This window comes from Mytilus californianus, unplaced genomic scaffold (assembly GCF_021869535.1).
Source record: "Mytilus californianus isolate M0D057914Y unplaced genomic scaffold, xbMytCali1.0.p SCAF_51, whole genome shotgun sequence".
Classification (NCBI taxonomy): Eukaryota; Metazoa; Mollusca; class Bivalvia; order Mytilida; family Mytilidae; genus Mytilus; species Mytilus californianus.
Genome location: NW_026262703.1, coordinates 141710 through 166791, shown reverse-complemented (window position 1 = coordinate 166791; position 25082 = coordinate 141710). Strand labels below are relative to the sequence as shown.

Genomic DNA, 25082 nt, shown 5'->3' with positions numbered 1-25082 from the left:
CGCCAGGACAGTTTTATCGCTCTATTATTACATTACACACGTAATATCTCCTTTTATCGTTTGCATATTCTTAATATTCACATTAATAATGATGTAGTGTTGTAACCTGTACATTTTTTGTATTTGATTACAAGAATATCATAGGTGAATATAAAACACACTTAACCTGATGTACAGAGGAATTACTTTACTGTGAGGACGACATCTATCATGATAAAAAAAGAATTGAGAACAACAGAGGAAATAATCAGCATAACAGACCCAAACGTAGATTTGATAGTATAAACACATAACACCCTCAATAAACACATTTCCTTTAGCTGTCTCTGTATAATAAACAACTAAATGTCATACTATCATTTAAGTGATAAATAATCATAAAGTTAAATAATGACCTAAATGCTTCAGAGTTAAGTCTCCCTTTAAATTTGATCTTTATCAGTTCCCTGTAATCCCCTTATCTTCTCTGGCGGTGCAGAGGTCCTATCACCCTGTTATTCCAGAGTTTGCTTAGCCCTACTTTCATTCATTTTATTGATAATTATTCCTTTTACTAGTACTAAGAAATAAGAAATGGTCGAACATTATGCTGATTACTAAAAACGTTACGCTCTCAAGTACGTGAATACTAAATGGAATTATTATCCATATATTTTGTTTCATTTTCACTATGAATATCAACATGATCAAGTGTTGATATTTTTTAAGTTTTTCTGTGTTCTGTGTTAAGTTGAACATCACAAAATTGGTTTCCATCAAATTATTTCAGTATGTCTCATTTAGTAGCAAACTCTCTTTATGATAAACGGTAATGGACATGATCATGCACTTATATAACCAATGTTTATTTAGGTAGCTCAGAAGTCATCTTTGTTACGATCTGCTATAAATACAGTACATTACCCACATCGCAGTCAATTCAGTACTGTTCGGTTTTTTTGGTTTTTTTTGCTAATTCAGTAAGTTGAAGTGTACATGTAAATAAACAACTACTGAACAGTCTGGCCATAAACTGAACATATCTTGATTAACTGCAAGCGAATTCTCTGAGCAGTACTGAATTTTCTGCTGTGAATTAGTCAAAATTTAAATGAAAGACTGAAAATGACTTTATAATCTTATTGTTCAGATGTTTAAGATTTGTTTATATCAAAATTACCGTTTCAGATCAAAATAAGGCTACTATTGTGGACATAAATGTATACTAGTAATTAAAACCCTGAAAAAATCAAGGTCATTCTACACATCTTTACACAAAAAAACTACGAAAATATTGTCTAACATCTATTTCTAAAACTACTCATAATCAATAGGCAAAATAAATATCTCTTTTCTTGAAGATGATATTACTTCATTATAAACTGTCTCTAGCATAACAAATCAAATACTCATAATTATGAATAGATTGTTTTGCGCAACGCTAATTCCTATGTTTCTTTTGAAGCAATGTGTTACTATGAGTATAACATGTATAACCAATACCCATGTGTTTCAAAGATAGATACATATGTTCGAAAAAGGAAATTGATACCAAGGGGCTAATTGGTGTGTTAAAATATGTTTTCTCATCCTATACAGTTTCCCCTGTCGTTCAAAGTAAAACGGTGGTCTTTCAAGCAAACAGTGAATCACGAACTCTTGAATGTAACGCGACTGGTGTACCGGACATCTATTCCTTCAATAAATGGCAACATTATTCCTACAATAATCAGCTGATTAGAAGTATTGAAGGTAATGCTGGGGGAATCCTCATTTTAGCAGATAGAGACACAGAAGGCGTTATGTACGAAGAGAGTGGTATATACATTTGTAATGTAACAAACGGAATTCCAGATGAAAATAGTACCCTATGGAAAACAGGACAAATTGAAGTGATAGTTAATGGTAAATCTTTTTTTTATTGAACAAAAAATAGTTGATTGTACTCGTGTCTAGATGTCACATCGGGAATCATATCACATCTCCGTATTTAAATATTAGCATTATAATTATCAGCTTAAGATTTCATCCAAAAAAGCATCTTTTTCCATTTCTTACATGTACATATGATCAACATGTATTTGATTGAATATGCTTTATTATAAGCCAATTTTCACGTAGGTAAATTGATTAAGGCATATCAATTGCAGATTATGAAAATAAAAAGCAGCGTCGAACCTCTTATTCTAAATCTCTTAAAAATGTATATCAAATGCTAATCAATAATCAAAATGCCAACTGATATTTCACGTGCACCGGTCACTTACAATATATAGCACAGTTTTGTTTTCGAAGATAGACACTAAAACTAATACGATATCTTCGACTTATATCTTCATAAAATAAAGCCAAATGTGTCAGCATTTAAAAACTAATGTGAAAATTATACCTTACTTTAATATTTTCGGGAAATGATTATAAATTTCATCATTTTATATAGATTATATTAATTATACTATTTAAAATTAAAAAGTAAAATAAAATCTGAGCTATCGAAATTGATCTAATATTTTTTGGAATGTTCTTCAGAGTAGCTGTTCTTCTCACTTTAAGTATTAAACTTTTATTAATGAATGGATAACCTTGTTTTTCTTTAATAACGACCTTATTCCAATCATACAAGGCCTTTATATACTTTTAACATAATAGGCATAAAATAACTATTCAAAAGCATAAGGTACTGAATCAAATTAAGAACCCAATATTGTGATAAATATTTATTGACTGACGAAGAATCTCAATGTATTTCCAAAACTATTTTTTTGCAGGTAAACCAGTTATGACTAAACCAAAAAAACACATTTATACTGGTAATTTCAATGAAACTTCAAGTATCAAAATATTCGTTCTTAGTTCTCCGAGTATATTAGCAGCCGATTGGTTTGATGAAAATGATAATCATCTTGGAAGTAAAATCTGCTTTTCATGTACGACCGAAACAGATTTTTTTGGAAAGGTTGTCAGTGTATCTGCATATAAATGCGAGCTTTTGATACAGAATACTAAAGAGAAAGATTTTCAAAACTATACCGTACAGATTAGCAATCAGTTCGGCAAAAGCAGTTTCAATGTGTCATTGATGTCAGCAGGTAAGTATATGAGAATCAAATAAGTATTTTCTTAAAGTAAATGTGTGTAAAGATTACAAAATTACATGCTTATACAAGACATTTCAATGACAAAGAAAACTAGATATTGACATATCATTGTTAAAACTTTACTTAGTTTAAAAACAAACAAAATGATGCTTGAAATGTAAATCAATTATTAAATATTATCAATATACATTATATACATATGCTGACGACATATTGTTAAACATCTGATATTAATTGATTGTGAAAACAGGTTACTGACCATGCATATAAAAAGATAGTAAAATGAGAAGCGGCATCTACACTCAGTGTGTTCAGATAAACTGAAGGCCGTATGGTTGCCTATAATTGCTTACATCCACTTTATTTGAACTTTGGTTGATAGTTGTCTCATTGGCAATCATACCTCATTTCCTTATTTTTATATTTGCTCTTACTCCAATTGAAGTGAATTACTATATATTATCTATATATTGTGCTTGCAAATATAATCAATTATTAGATTTGGGGAAACAAATGACTTGAGTTGATCTGCGTAATACATGTAATAGTTCTTAAGATATTCTCTATTTACAGGAGAACCAGAAGAACCCACGAACATTCGTGTGCTTTCAGGTATAAATCACATCTATGTGGAATTTAAACCCGGATTTGATGGGGGTTCCCCCCAAACGTTCATTGTTGCGTTTAGAAAGAAAACAACCGGAGAATGGAGTCGGCTTACAGTGAAAAAATCATTCAAATCAATACAAAGCTGCTACATTAAGAATCTTGAGCCAAGCACTGAATATGAGATGCGAGTTTATGCATTTAACAAAATAGGAAACAGTACTGTAACATATGGTTATACTTTACTGACCAAAGGTAACTTACTTTGATAGGATACTATTACTTTCAGTTTTTTGAGTTTTCATTTACGGTTAAAGATAACAACTAGTGAATATATAAGGCAGGCATTTCTCAATACAAAATATTGTTTTTGTCATAAAAGGCGAACGAGCCAAATGAGGAGCAAACCCATCTAATTGCAGTAAGCATACACATTTCATTTATTAATAAACTGATCATAGATAATAGAATTAATATTTTGTATGCCAGGCGTGCGTTTCGTCTACAAAAGATTCATCAGTGGCGCTCGAATAAAAAAAGTTTAAAAGGCCATATAAAGCACAAAGTTGAACAGCAATGATAACCCGAAATCCGAAAGGTTTTGCAAAATACAGCTAAGGTCATTTATTCCTGAGGTAGAGAATCATTAGTATTTTGAAAAATTCTAAGTTTTATAAACTTTTAATTTATTATTATGACCATATAAATGAAAGTTATAACTCTGAATTACATCAAAAATGCAAAAAAATATAGAGCACTAAAAACTGAAGTTAAATAACAAAATTTAGTGAATTTCAACATCTCACTTGTAAAAAACGACAAAGTGAGACAAAAATTTGACAAAAGCGGACTTCGACATTCATGACACCATACATACAAACAGATTTAATTTCCAATACAATTTAAAAGAAACTGTGCTAGTAAGTACCCGATTAGATTTTTCTGTTTGGTTCTTTTCTGATTAGATAAAATGAGCAATAGACATTTCAACAGAGATAATACAATTGATGATTTACATTTTCTCATCGTATTTTTTTATGAAACATATTGTGAATCTATATATCTATATTCAAGATGACATGAACAGTTCTGGTACGAAATACATTGGCATTGCTATTGGATTCACCGTCCTAGTCTGTTTTTTTGTTACATGGTGGCGCTTTAGAAAAGGTTTGTTTAGAATAAACTAAAGGCAAACATATTCAAACAATTTTTGTTAACGACATTTAAAAGTTGAACCTTTTTTAACGAATAATTAAAACAAACTGGATGTAGAATGTTCGTCACTCCCATGTATCGTCATTTTTAATGGAATAAATATTGCTTCCACCTTGTACCGTAATTACTTATTAAGGATTACTTGGATCGAATTTAAAAGATCTCCTCTTCGTTTGTTTTATGAATTTGACATACGAGATGATACGACACTGTTAAACAATCATCAGTATACATATATCAAATACCGCTAAATATGGATAAATAAATTGAACGTAGTAATGCATAAACTTGCACAATTTTTAAAATTGTATGTTAAAAAGTTGATCGGACAATCCTGTTATCTTTTTTTGACATCAATATAGGTTTAAGATGTGTCGTAAAATGTAGGGATTCAAGCGAATATACAAATAAGAAGATGTGGTATGATTGCCAATGAGACAACTCTTAACAAGACACCAAATTACATAAATAGTTATCAAAGGTACCAGGATTATAATTTAATACGCCATACGCGCGTTTCGTCTACATAAGACTCATCAGTGACACTCAGATCAAAACAGTTATAAAGCCAAACAAGTACAAAGTTGAAGAGCATTAAGGACCCAAAATTCCAAAAAGTTGTGCCAAATACGGCTAAGGTAATCTATTCCTGGGATAAGAAAATCCTTAGTTTTTCAAAAAATTCATAAAAACTGACAACTATACGTCAACATACGGCCTTCAACAATGAGAAAAACACATACTCCAGCTTGCCTATCCAAATCAGTGTGATATATAAGTTTACATATTTTTTTTTGTATTGTTTTCAAAGCAAAGAGAACTAATTTCCAAAGGTATACTGTTTATTAAAAATTATAATACTGCAATTTAAACTTTTTAACCTATAGCTGATGTTTGAAATCTTAACAATATAATATTTTCTTGTGTCTGGGAACGTCTAACAATTTGTGCTCTATTCTAGAAAAGATTTTTTTTTCTGCATGAATGTAAATTTCTTTTAGATTCGTGTTACTCTATTGATATTAATGATGAATAACGATTAAATCATGTTCAAAATAAAGCAGATGGTCATGCAACTTATACTTTTACGTTTAGAAAATATAGAATTTCATATATAAAAACAACACTTTCAAAAAAACTGTTTTATGAATTTCGGCCACTTTTTATTTCATTATTACTTTTATATTGCATACTTATTACGCCCTTTTCTGGTAGAAATGAATAGATATGTATATGTAAGAAAAACTGCAAAGAATTCTTTTATATATAAGAATTTATGTGTTCAGGTAAGCAAGAGACACCTTCAAGTTTTGCCAGTTTGTCTTTTTTTATTAAATATAAGGAATTATTGTATCATTGTTCTATCGTATCGTATCAAGCAAAGTTTCTATATAAATAACCTTGAAAGATTTTGTGTACAAAAAGTAAAGAAAAACATAAATTTAGTATATTAAATCTTTTTTAACATGAAGGCTTGTTTGTGTCTACTTGATTGACCTTATATCTTATAAAACAAGACAACGCTATGGCATAATTCAAATAACGACGAAAAAAAGCAAAGAACAGTCTACAAAACTCTATATAGTACTTATAAATCTGCGCAATACGGACCTCACCTTAAAACCGGTGTGATTTCAGGTACTCTGAAATAGTAAGCGTATACTGATCTGCATGTGGCACTCGTCCTATGGCTCATGATTAGATAAAATTTGAAGATAAGTCTATTCGGTCATTAGCGAGCAAAATAGAACTTGATTCTAGACGCACACATCCGTGGCCACCTGTCACACAGATATCTCATAACAGTCGTCAACAAATTCGTGACAGCGTCCGCAAAACTGTTGAACTAATAACCTCAACTTTACAATTTGAACCCTTGGTTAAATAGCACCTGATCAAGAAAATCATGATAGATTACACACCATTTGAAATATCGTATCAACTGAGAGATATGTACTACTTATTCAAGCGCTGCTGGAATCTTTCATCTAGTAATTAAAAGTTTACAACTGAGAAGCTCAAATCATCAGTTGTGTCGTAAAGTTTTGTTATAAATTATTATAAATTTATTGATCTAAGTCGAGATATGAGGCAGACTAAACGGTATCTATGATATTCTTTATTTCAAGTTCGATTAAATGCATACATTCACTATAGTCACTAATAGTAAATTTATTTAATTAATATATTGACTGAGTCAAACTTTCTATTTTATTGCAAATAGTATTGAATGCATTTCTTGTTAGTTTTTAGTTTTAATCGATAAAAAGATAGATGCTGTTCAATATTATAAGCAAGAAGAAGTGTAACCAAAATAGACCTGGACAGAGTTGACTATGAACATGATGAAATATAATTTTCGAAACGATTTTCGAGATTCTTAAATATGATTTGAAAAAAACACAAAAAAATAGAGTAGGGTTTACTTTAAATTTTAATTGAAGGTGAAATCAGCATTCAGTTACGGTTTGTTGTATACATATTTGTTTCATTTCCCAAAATTTAATAGAAAATTATCCAGTATAACTGTACAATTGTTGTGTTAAAAGGTAGACAGGTACGTCTGTCCTTATGTCTTTTTTTTCAAAATTTATCAAGGTTACGAAAAAATGTAGCAAGGTTGACTTGCAATCATGGCAGTGAGAACCATATTTATAACACTTGGAAACAGTAGTATACGTATGTAACACGAAGTAAACTTTTCCCAAGTGCATCTGTACTACCTGTTTGAAGAAAACTTTTAAAGATTTGAAAATCTTCACATCTTTTTCTTAACAGAAATAGCACAATCAATATTCAATAGAATGTCTGTATTAGTATCACATCATTGAAATATATTTATAAGTTACAGAAATCTATTTCTATAATTGTCATGTATTTTTTCTGTAGGTCTAGTGAAAACGAACAACACATCCAAGGTAATGTTCCCCTTTTATCAAATCAATTGATCAAACAATATTGGTACACATACTTTGTGTTAGAAGATTTGTGTTGTTATCAGTTCAGCTATGATACATATGATCATGGCTATTGGATCCAAATTTGATAATCAATCTGGACACCGGGTCCATATTTGGGCATTATCGAACAGTCTCCTTTAAAATAAAGTTACATAAATTATTAAGAATTTCAATTAAGGGAAATCGTATACTCGTCATAGTCATAAAGGTTTTGCAGGATGTTGATCGAGGTTAAACTCAGAGGACTCACTCAAAACTGATAAAATGCGGAAGGACCTTATGATAAGTTTGTCAGTGAAATGACGAATACACTCATTAATAATCTCGATCAATAAAATAATAACAAACTTATCTCATGTACATGTACTTAAAATGCAATGCCCTAAAATGCAATGCACTACAAGTATATATATATAAAAAGACTTCATCAAAGATGAAAGAGCAATTTCATCTGTTTATTTTTGAACAAATACTTGTTGGGTCAGGAAATGGGTTTATACATATATAAATGTTTTGGTTGTCATTACGCTAACAAATGAAATAATGCCTAACATACAACTTTTGAATTCTTTTACTTTGAAAACATTTCGAAATGGGTTAAGACAACTAACAAGAAAGAAACAAAACATTATTTGAAATACTTGAATAAACGGTCAATATCTGTTATAGAAGGACGTGTAAACATAAACAATATGAATGGGTCAGCTGTTGATGAAACTGGGTCATTAGCTGCATCTGCTAGTAGAGCAGATGTATATTCTTCAATTGAAAGACGCATGCAAGAAGCAGACAGTTTTAAGGTGACATACAAGATCGCAGCAGAGAGTAAAAGATGTAACAAATCAGGTATATCTGTATGTACACAACAATATAACATGTGTATGTATGACATCATGTTGGAAGAGGTAAATAAGAACGGGTAGCAAATTGAGATGATTACTGAATTATATTTGAATATTTATGTTAAGGTTTCGTTTTACTTATGATAAGGACTCTTTTATACATCTGATTGGTTAAAGGATGAATCCTTGGGTAATAAAAGAGGTGACGACGATGCTTTAATAAAAAGAAAGGATTTAACTAAAAATGTCAAAAGAGGAGTATAATGTTGACTGTTTTTTTTATTGTTTTTAGAAAATAAGCTTGCGCCATGCATACTAGTATATCCGACCAGATGAAAATAAAATTAAAAAAAAATACTCAAACAAAACCAGTTAACGTTTACTCATCAGTAACTAGTGTACACGCGGGCTGTGCATAGCTTGCATAATAGTGTATAGACTTTAACATGCTGACCCATACAGGTTTATTCTTTTGATTTTACTATGATTTGATCTTGTTGTGACATAGATATTTGTATATCCGTCATTTTATAAAAAGTGTGTCCGTATCTCTTCGACATATGAAATTTAAATCTTCTTTTGATATCTCCCCGATTCTTTTTTTAGAGCGTGTTGGTAAATGTTTTACATTTAACTTTTGTTTATTATTCCAAAATGCAAACACTACGTTCGGTATGGCAAAAGACCGGCGATTGACTTTCAAAGAAAGGGCTATGGTGTTATAAGACTACATGTTAAGCCCTTAAATTCGAAAATAAAAAGAAAAACATAAATCTACCAAATAGATATTCATTAGACACTAGTGTGTCAGCTAATGGCCTCAAACTTCACATATTTAGTGCAAATCAGAACAAACTGCCACAATAGCCTGATTTTGAGATCTTGTCAATAATATTTAGGTTTGAGCATATCATGTATATAGTTTATTAGGTACATGTAAACTTTACCCAAAAATATAATTTGCTAAATATATAAGATTCTTTGGCTAAAACTGTTGATGGTGAATATTTTGACCAATAACCATGCACGAAGTGGCTTTTGTTTTAGGTCTAATACGTAAATTTCGACATGTGCATTACGGCAAAGTGACATAATAAGTGATGCGACTACACTAAAGAGTCCAGATTATATATTAACCTGTTCATCAATAAATAAAATTATCACAATTTTGATAGACTTGAATAAGTATACTGTTCTTGCCATTTCAAGGGCCAAATTATGACTCTACTCAAATCGTCTTCTTTTTGAAAATCGAGAACATCTTGTGTAATGACATCCTAATTTAGAGTTTTATAAACTGGGTCTGGAAAAGTCTCTGATTGCAAGGACAAATATTGGGGGAATGCAGATTTTGTTTTAAAGAAAGTATTGTTTTTGTGATTTAATTGTCATTCTTATTTATTCATTATCACAATCAAAATTAAAATTATCATTATTATATTTATTTCCATCATTATCATTCTTTCCAAGCCTTGAAAAGGTAGTCTTTTTATGATAAAATATGTGGTATGTGAACAAATGATTCGGCAGCTGTAAAAGAAAAATCCTTGAAACCTTAAACAAAGTTCCGCATTTCCTTAAACTGATTTGAATATGAAATTACTATTTTTCGGAGGGAACCAGTTTCGTCGATTGAATGTTGTTTCTGTTACAATCCAGAAATTTGTGAAATATTCATAACTTCGCATTTATTGTTTTTGTAGAAGCTTTTATTGATCACGTTTCCTGGGAAGGAATTGTTTAGCAGTAAACATTTTACAAGAATGGCCATTAATGTTTTTTTCATAGACTGAATGTCGTTTTGGCAGTTAATCATTTGGATGTTGTCTGCCATATTTGTTACTCAATTATATTTTAAGCATGAATCAGTCAGTAGTTTTTCTCTTTTGAATTGATGCCCATGTTGGAATGCCAGGGCTTTTAATAGCTTTCAATCCTACCACATTTTATTTTATGTCACCTGGCCCAAAGGGTCAGTTTCAGCTTTTGCCATCACTTGGCGTCCGTCGTCTGTCGTCGTCGTCCGTAAAAGTTTACACAGATCATCTCCTCTGAAACTACTGGGCCAAATTTAACCAACCTTGACCACAATAATAAATTGGGTATCTAGTTCAATATTTGTTCCAATGACCCAACCTCCCGACATACATGACCGACATTAGCGGTTAAATACAATATTTGTCTATTATCTTGCAAATAATTTGCCATAAAAGATAGATAGAAACTTTAAAAAGCATAACTGATCAGCAAGACAAGATCTAAAAATAAGCCATATGGTCGAAATCTTCACTCGGCTCTTTATTGAGTGATTGCCCTTTAGTGATAGTTTTTACCATTTTTTCGAAAGGTTTTGACGAAAACAGATAAGCAAATCTATTTCTAGGTAGCAAATCCTTAGTATTTTGAAAGATTAAAAGTTTTGAAAACATTTGATTTATAATTATGACCAAATCAAGGATAATTCATGTCAACACAGGAGTGCTGACTACTGGGCTGGTGATACACTTGGGGAGGAGACCTCCACCAGCAGTGACATCAATCCAGTGGTTGTAAATAAACTCATCATAGACCGAATGATGTTTAGGAAAACAGGTATATGTCACCGTACAGCCTTCAACAATGGTGAAACCTACAACGTATTAAAAGTCGAGGGCGTGGCAAAATGTGGAAACGGCCTGGTGTATGACTTATAAAAGGTAAAACAATAAACGAAAAACAAATATGTTGCAAAGGGAAACTGACAACGCCATGGCATAAAACGAGTTTATTTGAGTTACAAAAATGTATTTTCCTTAATGTATTTGACATAAAGGTTATATATAATTTTATCTCATGTTAGTATATTAAAGGTAGTTGTACTTTAAAATTCAGTAAATATTTCGGAACAATACCATACAAAGATCTTTTTCAAATTCCAAATATAATCACAATAATTGCACATTTTGTTGTCTTTTCCAGAACATTCTGGGCACACAGACAGAGAGGGAAATAAAAAAAACAAATTGAACGTAAATATACTTATTCTTTTTAAATGTAAACTAAGAAAAAGCGATGTTTTAATTTGTTTACTGATTTTGATATCTTATTCGTATGATGGTAACTTAGGTATGCTACTTTGTAACCTAACAAACTTGCATTTCATATCACATGCTATTTAATGAAAATACATATATGCATATTTCCAATATTATTTTATTGTTTTTTATTTATTGTTCTTCTATTTCAGAAAAGAACTTCATCTAAACTTAACTATATTGACGTTGTTTTTGACCCCAAACCACATGTGGGCCAATTTTGCATTCACGGAGCTGACAACAGGACACCATATGCAGACATTGACTTTTCGGCAAAAGCAGAACCACTCATTAGTTCAGATGAGGATGACGAAGGTTCCGCTTGCGGGGAGAACAATGACGAAGATTTCGTGTCTTTGGAAGACGTCAAGCAGTGGAAAATTGCTGCAGAGTGATGTTTTTTTATCATTTGTTCTCATTTTTTCACAAGTTTGTTTGTTCTTTTATTAACCGATTAACTAAAGAATTACTAATATGCCACTTTATAACTAAAATCTAAACAGTTTCCATTTCAGCCATCATTGCATTATTATATTAAAGATTGAACCAGTTATTGTGCAACAACACAAAATTTAATATGGCTGACAGTTTTCAGGGATCCCTCTTTTCGACGAATAAATAATCATCGGTCACATGAAAATTAATTAAAGATACAAACATTCCTTAATTTTGATATTGTCTGTAGTGCAGTTGTAAAGGTATAATGAAATATCACAGGTCCATTATTTAAACACCCATTTATTAATGATACAATGTTATTAGCCACCAGATCAGTTTTGCAATAGACCAATTTCAAAGATAGCAACAAAAACAAACAAATGTTCATATGTATCTTCTATGTCAAGAAACAAATAAATGCTTACGTTTACATTGACCTTATTGTGTTTTAATTCTGGTAACCCTTTGTGCTATTTGGTTATCTTTTTCAAACTAATTTATAACCTGTCCAGACTGTTTGCAATTCAGACCTTGACAAACTGTTTACAATTACACAACTGTGTAGTGTTTTACTAGTACGTACCATTGCAGAATGGCGATAGTCATTTGACCTGAAGTTAACATAAATATACATATAAATAGACAGACACACACATTCAAACGATATTTTCTAGATTTGTTTGATTTCATGTCATAAAACATTTTTAAAAAAGATATGTAAATCATTGTTTTAACCTTAAAACAATTAATGTTAAATCAATTTTTGTGTTGGCTGAATCAGTCTTTTTTCCCGGTATCTCCCTTGTTTCACTTTCCAGTGTTGACATTGTTTTCTTTTTTTTTTTATTTTAATAATCACGTTTAGCACATGGGTATCTCATCTCCAGCTAAATTATAATTGAAGTTCACATGAATACGGATTCAAATGAGGTTGAAATGTTAACTTCCATGCCAGTAATACACCAGCGATGTCTACAATCTTATTTTGATAAAATTGAACCAAAGTGACGGCTAATAGGGAACCCCGTTAATATAAATGTTTAAAACAAATAAATCATATGTAAAACTGTGTTCTCAACCGTAGCTAATGCCCCTTTAAACAAAATATGGCTAATTTAATAGGTTTGACTCATACAACGTCCTTTATCATAATAAAAAAACTCTTATAATATGCGTCGACGTGTTTTTGTCATTCACGCGTTTTATAGGCAATTACAATTTATACCGATAATAATATTAGATCATTGAATATTATCCTGAAATTGGCAAGGCCAATGTGCCCACTTGCTATTTCTTATCTCTGTATAATAATGAACATTATTCAATATTCAATATAACTTACAGATATATGTTATTTGTATCATTTATTAAATTTATCTAAACCACGGAAGTAGTCCTTATAACATTAATGTAACAAATTGTATTGCACCAGATTCGCATTTAACAAATGAATGTCTCTAACGGTGCTTTTCTAAAGTTTTAGTAAATTGAAAGACTTTTGTCTGATTTTTAAGACTATGTTTTGTTACAATATTTGAAATAGCTCTCGCCGCGATATAGCCTTTGTGTGCTTATGCAGCGTAAAACATCACCAATCAGCTTTTACGCAAAACAAAAGCACAAATGTGTAAATACAAATACGTTGACGAAGATACTACGATATGACAAATCAAATAGTCTTGATATTATCTTTAAAAACTTGAATATAGTTGCGTCATCCCATCGATATATTTACAGACGCCATTATTTGATTACTTTGTCTGCCTTGACCTCTCGTCCAGTTTTTCAATCTTAAGTCTTTAATTCATGTGTATTGTTTTGTTATTTCTTTTGCCATTGCGTTGTCTGTGTTTATTGACAATTTGGCATGTTTGGTATTTTCTCTCTCTTTTAATACGTTTCTTTTTGCTTTCAATATTTTATTGCAATATCTTACTTTACTGTTGTTTGTCTTTTGGTCTTTTTTTTTTTTTTTTTGCCATGGCGTTGTCAGTTTATTTTCGACTTATGAGTTTGAATGTCCCTTTGGTATCTTTTGCCTCTCTTTTACCGTATGAAAATATTCAGACCCATTTTATAACCATTGCCCTATGTGCAATGAAAATAGCTAAAATGTCAGTGTGTATACAAGCTTTTTTCGTATTTTGCAAATCTGTCAACAAATTGGAAATGATAATATAAGAAATGCATGAAACAAAACATGCAGAAGTAAACCTCCAAATAAAACCCCAAAAAGGCACTTCACTAAATGAAAAAAGGGACACCCGTGCACCAGCAATTTCATTGAATGTTTGATTTTCAGCAAGAATGTTTATCGTTATGGATCATCTTTCTCTAATTTCAGGTTTTATTTTTGTATTGCAAATCTTGTCGAACATCCTATAAACTCAAGTATACACCTCATAGCATCACTGCAACCTTTCCCTTGTTGTATTTTTTTCATCAAAACATGTCAGTTGTTTCTGTTTGTAACATTTGTAATTATCAATGTTTCTTGCATAATGTTATGTTATATATATATATATATATATGTTGTTCTGTATATGCTATAATATTGTGTTGGGTGTCCTGTCAACTAATACATTTTTCTGGTCTGTCCCACGTCATCCACTTTTTGAATAGTTGTTCATTATTATAGCGTTATTAATTTTGACAAATCAATAATGTTGTTACTAATATTACATCTATGTTAATCTGTAAAAAATATCATTCACTAAACTAATCCTCTCTTTTATTATACAAAAGGATTTTATCATCAGTGGTATTGTACACTATTTGTTACTGACTCCTTGAATCAATTTCTTTAGCAGTGTAATAAAAACAATAGTACAATATAAAATTTGTAGTTTACTTCGACAGATCTAATTAACAATAATCTTCATGAGTAAGATTGTATGTGTATAAGATATAGGCGAAATATACCAAAGGGACATTCAAACTCATAAGTCGAAAAGAAACTGACAACGCCATGGCTAAAAAAGAAAACAACCAAAAGACAATCAACAGTACACAAAATACAACATAGAACACCAAAGACTGAGCAACACGAACCCCACCAAAAACTGGGGGTGATCTCAGGTCCTCCGGAAGGGTAAGCAGATCCTGCTCCACATGTGGCACCCGTCATGTTGCTCACGTTAGTACAAACCCGGTAATAAGTCTAATTTGGTAGGTCACATTCGGGAAAAGGGGACGGGATTGTAGTTACGACATTAGAAACATATCCGTTATCATCTGTGAAACGGATATTCCGTAACGGTCAACCAACTCGTGATGGCGTCCGTAAAATTTACGAAGGGATGATTTCAACTTCACCACTTGGAACTCTTGGTTTAATAGCTTCCTTGTGAGCAGCAACCCTCTATCAAGGAAATTATGATAGGAAATACAAGCCCTGGAGTATCGTATCAACTGGGAGATATTTACTCAGTATGCAGCCGCTGCTTGAATGTTGCTACATAAAAATGGAAGGATCACAATTGGGAAGCTGAAATTATCTCTTTTGTCATACAGTTTTGTTTTCAACCGACCCTCATTGTCAATTACTAGATGTAAGTCAAGATATGTGTTGACTTAACTGTATCAGTTGTATCCTTTATCTCAAGTGCGATGGGATAGATGCGTTCAACATAATCACCAAATTTAAAAAAAAATTATTTAGTGAGAGAGCATCATCTATGTAGTGGAAAATAAAGTTAAAGGATACCGCTAACTTCCTTTCTTTCTTCCTAAGAAGTTCCTGTATGAAGTCAGCCTCATATGAATAAAGGAACAAGTCGGGAAGCAGAGGGGCACAGTTGGTTCCCATGGGAATGCCGATTGTTTGTTGAAAAACACGTCCTCCAAACGTAACAAATATGTTGTCAATCAAGACATCAAGCATCTTGATAATGTCAGTTTCAGAGAATTTTTTGTCAGAATCAGAGTGATTTTTTACAAAGTAGGATTTATCATTTCCTAAGACAAGATACTTGTTTCTACGTTGGCCATTCTTTTTTATGAAACAAAGCAGACCCAATTTTTTCAATTCGTCTTTTAGTTTGGAATGGGGAATACTTGTCTAAGGTGTAGAACAGTACAATATTTTAATACGATTGCAAGATGAAAGAGTCTTAGATTGTGTGTACTCTAAAAGATCTTTGGAATTTTTTAGTATCCACATCTGATTCACGCCACCTCTAGAAAAATGAATTTCACAATAACTCATTAGCCCGGCTTTGATTGCTGGTAAAATTGATATTAATAATTTAGAAAGAGGTTCCGTGGAGCACTTGGAAGACCCAGCAATATACCGTTGTTTGTAAGGACACACACGTGATAGAAGATCCAGTTCTTCATCTTTGGTTGAAATTCCAAAGAAACATAGAACAGACCTACATGTATGAATATCCAGGATTTCCTCTTTAGTAAGTGTCGTGTGAAAAAGAAAAAGACCAAAAGACAAACAACAGTACACAAAACACAACATAGAAAACTAAAGACTGAGCAACACAAACCCATCCAAAAATGATGCGAGACAGGTATTATTTTATTCTATTTGTTCAATAGATGATAATGAATTTGACATTTATATAAATGTATTGTTTTAATACTACAAGTATGTGGACATTTTCCAATTTTCCAATGAAATAAACATTGCTACTTCACGGTGTATATTCAGAACGCATTGCTTTCCAACTAAATCGACAGTAATGCGTGCTTTCAGATAAGGGTAACGCTTACGTTCAGCTTTTTGTTAACGAAGAAGCTGGAGACACTATATGAGAATGGATGATGCTTCAACTGCGTGGTATGTGGTGTTCTCTCCTGTATCTCACGGAACACTTTTCAACTTGATAAAAAAGTAGCGCATGTCATTATGAAAGTGTTTAATCAGGTCCAGGTCGTATACTAGTACTGTACCACAAACGCAACATTGTAAACGTGTGTAGACACAAGCATGCATTTTTTTATGTAACTGTTTACAAACATTTTAATTAAGACAGTTTTCAAATCATTTATTAACTTTCCTTACATTATTACTGTTCCATATCTCGAAATTCGTTTAGTCTAGCCATACATGTCAAAGAAAAAATTCACTAGAAATGCTGTCTTTCAGATTGTAAATTTTCACGTCGTTCTGGGAAACGATTGCTTTCCGATTTTCAGGAAACGACTTCTTTCAGATGGAACGATTTGCCAGTCATTCGATCGCATCCAGACTCTAAAATGTGTTTTTGTTTTTTGATGTTTATTAGTTAACACCCTACTTCAAAGCGGAGATAACATATAGTTTGCATGCTTAATTTTTGTTTAAAAGAATCACGATCCTATACTGAGACCCAGCTCAGTGAAAATTATAAAAATATAATTGCTGTACAGTTATTTCAAATATAAATTAGAGATATGCCAATTTTACTAAATAACAAGGTGGCTGATAAGACGTGGTACTAAAACGACTATATATATATTATAAGCTAATTTGATGAGTTGCGGAAATGACTTAAGAAAATGCGGCGCTACCCGATATATACTTCTACCGCACCTCGGGTAAATTAGTGACGTTATGATTGGTTTAACGCCGTCACGTGGTAACCCATATGGATCCGTACGGATGTCAGCAGATTTCACATGTGTTCATGACTTCACGTCTTCTTTTAATGCTGACGTCATCTATTAAAGTTATTGTATTTATTGTTTTTTTTTATACAAAACTTGATAGGAAAAATCATGTGTGCGATAAATTCGTTATACGGTTCACTACTGACCCCTTCCGGATCTTAGAGGATCAATAGAGGGTCAGTAGCAAACCATATAACTTATAATATGTTTTTTGTGTATAGCTTACTATTATAAATATCTTTAATGATAGGAAAATCGAAGAGCAAGTTATGAAGGTGAAATTTAATAGGCAAGTTAGACTCGTAGGGCAAGAAAAACAAACAACGTCAAATAAAGGATAATTTCACACCGAAAAATGTAAGAACATGAGAAAACTTGTGCTTTTATTCAGGGTGGAAATCCTGTGTTCCGGAAGAGTAAATGATTTCTGAATTTCTTTACGTCTAAATTACAACATTTTGATTAATTCTTTTGCTTGCCAAAAAAAAAAAAAAAAAAGGAAAAAAAAAAACCATATTTAATCTGTACCTGAAAAGATACTAATTCAAAATACATCTACACTCGCAAAAGAGTAAAGGCTTAATACAACAAATAATTGTTATCTGGTCAATGCTACGAACCCAATTCCCCCCCGCTATTTCTTTGTTTTATAAGAATACCAATAAGACGTCTACTTAGTCCCTATTCTGTCGGCCGACAATTTTTCAAATTGCTGCAATGTCAGATCTCTTTTTTCCCAGAACTATCGATTGGTAAATTTTCTGTCGGTCGACAGTTAAATACATCATTTATTTTTGCCATATTTTTTGGAGGATCCGTATTTATTGATATTGACACGAGACTTGGTAAAAATGTAATTAATAGAATTGATAAAATGCGTATTATATAAGACTGATTTCTTTATGTTGCTGTAAAATGGTTGCAGTTTTAGAATTTGGATATAAAAGTTTAATATAAAGACTAATAGAAAAACGGACTTTGATATTTTCTCTAGGAATGCTACCTTTACATTTTATGTAACACTTTGAAATTGATACATTTTTCTTTGAAATTTAAAATTACGTACTTTTAAAAGGAAAAGAAGAAACCCAATGTACCGGTCAAAGCCGGAAAAGTGAAAAACGAGAGACAAATAAAATCAACAAACCTGAGGGATGGTATGGGGAGTGGTAGTTCCGTGTGTGTTCATTGAAAAAAGACTATCACAAATTTAACTGAAGACCTATAATGCTGTGAAAACAGAAACTGTTGAATACATGTTTTGTATGGGCATTATGAATCAAAAGGGTCCAATATAACAAAGATGTGTAACTTGTAACATTATGTAAGGGAACAACCATAAAACTTTGAAGAGATGGGTCGGACTGAGTGAGTATTGTGTTTTTTTTTTTATTCTGGAATTCTTTTTTGTACCAGGCAAGCATCAAAATAATATTATTTTGAGAACTTTATATCAAATTTAATGGCAAAAACCTTCAAGGAATATCTTTTGTCCTTCTCCCTGATCAAAATAGTTGTTCCTTCAAATTTGAGAATCAAAATATAGTTTAGGAAATAACCATACCCCCCTTCCCACATCTAAATAATCGTATACTATTGGAAAGATTTTCTACAATGAAACATGTTTGAGCATACAATGTTTGACTGAAATTGCATCCCTTAAAACGCAAAGTAAAGCTATTCCTGAATCTAAAAGTAAGCCTTATAAATCGATTTTTAGAAAATCGGTGAATAAACTTGATAATAGAAATACAAAGGATATGGTGTATCCATTCATGACACAAAATCAGTACATGCACAGCAAAAAAACACAAAAAGCAAAGGAACAGCACTGTTATTGTTGTTCTTCACCGTCCTATAAGTCACAGTGAGGCCTTCAACACGGAGCAACAAACTATCACGGAATTATTTGTAAAATGATTCAGATAGACGTTGTAAGATGTATCACCACCAAATCGGGCCCGGTCAAAAAAGAACATACTCGAAAGAAGTACATATTTGAAACAAAATAGTTCCTACGCATACTAGTAGGTCTAAATATAAAACTATGTAGAATATAAGATCATTTGTGGTCTTATATTTTGCATAAAAATTATATATATCGACCCTTTTTAAAAAATAAATTGTGAAAAGAAAGATTGATAGTTGTGGATGAGTTTGGCTACAAAGTCTGTTTACACTGAAGACAACGCAGTTTTGGTGTAAACGAAATTACTTTCATTTATTATTTGAATAAACAATAAATTATGAAACAGGATACTTGGTTATTTTTTCCGTTCCGTTCCGTCAACTTCAATTTCATTAAAGAAAAATTGGTAACTCGTTATTTTTTTTATTTTTTTTTAAATTGTAGCAGCCTACCTTTCAATCCTATCTGTAATTTTCTTTGGCAATATCGGAAAGTAAGCGTTTCCGGATTCTGAAAGCAAGCGTTACCGGCGATTTAATCGGAAAGCAAGCGTTCTGAATATACACCGTGATGTACTGGTGTCTTTGTATAACTAGATCTAGAGCACAGTGTATCATTAAAAACTAGCATCACTGAAGCGCAGGGTTTGGACTATACAAATAAACAAGGTTGTACATGTAGCACTTTCTTTCAATAAAAACCATTTTCACTTATTTCCTGAGAAAAATGCTTATGCAATGATTTCGTATGTATGCCGTTTTGAAGGAATTAAACTAGTTTGAAGGCGCGCAAACCTTCCCCCTTACATGGTACAGTGGCATAACAGTACAACATAAGAACAAACTATAAAAATCAGTTGAAAAGGGCGTAACTCATCAGATCGATACAAAGTAGAAATACATATAACAAAAATACAGACCGGACGTGGCACGGTACTTATACATCCCACAACTAAAAAGACACTAAATACAGATCTATGAGTACTCGCAATTACTGACAGTTAGTTCAAAGCCAATAATACCATGCATCTAAGACTTAAATGTCAATCTGTGCACATCCAACATCCAATGGATTTAGTGTAAAGACGTCATTAACAGTCAGAGAAAACATGATCTTGTGCAATGCCAAGATACGAGTATCGACAGATTGTAGAGCCATGAATGTGCATATGTATATACAAATAATATTTAGTTTGATTCTAATTTACTGATGACAAATTCAATATTGATACCAATAGAAACCATATTCAAAGATCCAATTATAGTGTTGAATTGTTAACCTTTAAGAATAAGTTTATTTACAAAATCGATAAGTTTATCCGGATCGTATCTAAATTTCCGTTAAAATTAGGATGTGCTATCCCGTTAAAAATAAGTTTTAGTTTATTTTTGTATTGTTCCGTTACACCACTGTCCCAGGTTAGGGGGAGGGTTTGGCGCCAGCAAACTAGTTTAACCCCGCCACAACCTGTATGTTCCTATCCCAAGTCAGGAGCCTGTAATTCAGTGGTTGTCGTTTGTTGCTATATATATCATATTTGTTTTTCGTTCATCATTTTGTACACCCCGCCGCATTTTTGCACCTGTCCTAAGTCAGGAGCCTCTGGCCTTTGTTAGTCTTTTATGTATTTTTTAGTTCACTTATAAGTTTCGGAGTTAGTGTGACGTCCATTTTCATTGAACTAGTACATATTTTTGTTTAGGGGACAGCTGAAGCCCGCCTCCGGGTGTGGGATTTTCTCGCTGTGTTGAAGACCCATTGGTGGTCTTGGGCTGTTTTCTGCTCTATGGTCGGGTTGTTGTCTCTTTGACACTTTCCCAATTTCTATTCTCAATTTTATTGATGAGGCCGTTAGTTTTCTCGTTTGAATTGTTTTACATTTGTCATTTCGGGGTCTTTTATAGCTGACTATGCGGTATGGGTTCTGCTCATTGTGGAAGGCCGTACTGTGACTTATAGTTGTTAATATCGATGTCATTTGGTCTCTTGTGGAGAGTTGTCTCATTGGCAATCATACCACATCTTCTTACTTTTATAAGATCTTGTTTTATACTAAAAACATTGTGCACCTGTTACCTGAAAATAACGATTTCGATTATTCTTCGTCACCTTGCAGGCCAGAAATTCGACTTATTATATTGATTATTTCTTTAAATGACTGACAGAATGAGATCACAATCAACGAGATTCTAAGAACAAGGCTGTTTTTAAATGATACGGGACTAATAGACAAGGCAAAAGTAGTGCAAAATGTTTGACTTGAAATTGTACATTTCGACAACTTTCTCTGTTAAGAAATGGTGACCTTTTAGAGAAAGTGCCTTCTTCTGATAACATTACGTCAGTCACATTACTTGATTGTTTAAAAATCATCAATAGTATTAGAAAATTTTTTAGACTTTGTTCTCACTTAGGCAGTTCCATATAAAAATAGAAATAAGGTGATATATCTGAAAATTTTCCTTTGTGAAATTTATTCATACTTATTTTGAAAAAAAAAATACAATGTATCACTCTTCAAATACAAGTTGATGGCTTGATATGTATTTTGACTATATAGTGTTAAGAATCTGAAAATGGTGGGAAATTGATGTCAAATTTTAAATACGATATAGACTTATATTTTCACCAGAGAGATTTTACAGCATGTTTATTAAATTACATGTAGACGTTGTTAGGTGAACTGATTGCATTTTTAGTCTATGGAAAGTGCGAATCGAGAAACCCGTTTCTTATGTGGAATAGAGATATTTTCTTTTGTAAACGAGATGCATTGTTGGGAAATCTCAGACGAATGTTGAATTTGTAGGGATAAAAGAAAATTCATCGGAAAGTACTTCTTGTTTTTAAACATAGACGTATTTAACAGGACAAACGTATATACAACTTGCCATGTATTTTGAACATTTTATCCCAAGTATGTGGTATTTAAACAATTAAATATGTATTTGCAGTGAATAACCCTATTTGCACGATCTATAATTTTGAGGTGTCCAAAAACTTTGTACCAAAGACAGTGAAAGGGCAATTGAACTTATTCGATTGAATTTTACGCCATAATCACTTGTAGTAGGATAATAATTCTGTATTTTCTTACATGAGTGTGACGTTTTTCTAATATAATAGCATTATGCTTTTATAATGAGAAACTTTTCCAATGCGATATTTTTCTAAAATTTCGTATAGATGATGTACGTACATAATAAACCAATTATGCGCTAATAAAGAAGTAGACACGATGTTCAATATCCCCTGCGCGTCGAATTATTTTGGGGTTTCCAATCAATATTGCACTGTGTTTACTACGGAAGCCGATAAGGGTCATTCAAAAAAAAAATTATGTCGTAATTACGACATAGTATGTCGTAATAACGACATCGATATGTCGTTATAACGACATATAATGTGGTAATAACGACATCGCTATGTCGTAATAACGACATATTATATGGAAATAACGACATCGCTATGTCGTAATAATGACATATTATGTAGAAATAACGACATCGCTATATCGTAATTACGACATCGCTATATCATCTATAACAACAACCTTAGCATTGCTACTTTGTGAGCATCGAAACACTATGGGAAACAACATTTTCATCTTTATTTTAAGAACCAATTATCAGAATTGAATCAAACTTGATATACGTGTGCACTATAGGGTCATATTCAAGTGTTATTACTTAGTTACACATTGGTTAAAACACATGACCGCCAAGGGACTTTGAAAAAAATCAATGTTCAAAATCTGCTTCTCAAGATCGCTGAAATGATTGAGCTTAAACTTAGTATAACTATACAATGTGTAAATATTATCCAGGTCCTTAAAAAGAACTTTTACGTTTTGAGCTGACCCGAAGTTAAAAATGGCCGCCAGTGAGGGCAAAGTTTGTATCAAAACCCTATCGTAAACATATTCATTTTTGAGAATGATAAACACTGAATTTAATCAAGCTTAATTAATATTAAAGTTAATTACTCTATATGTCTGCACATAATAGAACTTTATTTCATAATCAAGTCTAATGGGACCAATTGAAATGGTGAACGATTCAGGCTTGTTGGAGCCTCTATATTTATATTTGGCATTTATGTAGATCACATCAAGAAGATGTGTTAAGTACCAGAAGGATTATGTGTGCTATTGCAATCGCGTGTCGTCCGTCATGAGCTATCCCAAAATAATGTTTTAGAGGACACAACTTAATAAGGGTCAAACTGATCTTTCTGAAATTTTCGGCAAAGGTCCATTTTGTCAATATAAACCATCAACAGATTTGCGACAAATGTAACGATTTTCGAGACATTATCCAAAAACTAATGTGTGACTATTTTGTCCTATTTTTCAAGTTAGTAACAGCGGCTATGTTTTTAAGGAGTCAAACATCTTCCAACTTCCGCCGCAAAAAAATATCTGACTAGTGTCAGTCTAAATAATAAAGTGTTGACACAGATATAGGTGTTTTACCGCCAAATCATAGTACGTCATATCCGGTTTCATACTAAAAAGAGTAAAAAAAAATATTCCTTTGAATTTGACAGTTGTAAGAAATTGACCCTGCATTTTATTGCAGAAACAAATTTCTGAGTCATAAACAGGTACCTTGGGTGGTTAAAAGCACCGTTCTTTTATCTGATTGGTTAACTTCTAGTGATGGTCATTATCCTATATGCAATGAAATGTTGTGGGAAAGTTTGACTGTGGTACAGGACAGGATACAACTTTACCCATGCTTGCCAAGTATTTATTTATTTGAAACAAAGATGAATTTTGCACATTTAAAAAATAAAATGCCAATTTAACAAAGACTAAAAGGGAAAAAAAAAACAATGGTTGTACTACTCCTATTTAGGAAAGCTGCACATGCTCCCTTGACCTTGCATGTAATCTATTTTTTTCAAAATTTCATGCTATTTCACTGAAATGTTTCAAACATGAAATATTCTGAATGGGGAAAAAACACATTGAGCGAAAATTGCCTTGAAATAGGGCTCTATCATGAATATTAGTAGGCAGAGCAAGCCATACTCAGTGTTTTTGGGAGCTTTTTCTGACTTTTTCTCCTTATTTATTATATTGGGCCATAAGAGAAAACTTTTTCCTCAATAATTCTTTAAGAAATATATAGTTATAAGTAAATGATATGTTTTTAAATCAGTAACAAGAAATTACTTACTAAAAGGGATTCATTATTCTTATCCCTCTCTGGAACGCGACGTAAACTTAAGTTTTACGTAAGTACTGATTGAAACCTCCATGGAGTCAATAAACTTGTATGTTGATAGTTCATTCAGCTTGATCACTTCAATTACTCATTTATAATCACATTTACATATATGTAAATCACCAA

At 32.0% G+C, this 25082-nt stretch overlaps 1 long non-coding RNA gene across 1 annotated transcript; it reads left to right on the top strand.

The window, feature by feature from the left end:
• Positions 1-7788: 7788 nt before the first annotated feature.
• LOC127703821 (uncharacterized) lies at positions 7789-11705 on the top strand. Its single transcript, XR_007983062.1, has 3 exons — positions 7789-7819; positions 8531-8707; positions 11662-11705. It is a non-coding gene; the product is annotated as an uncharacterized LOC127703821 (long non-coding RNA).
• The last annotated feature ends 13377 nt before the right edge of the window (positions 11706-25082 follow it).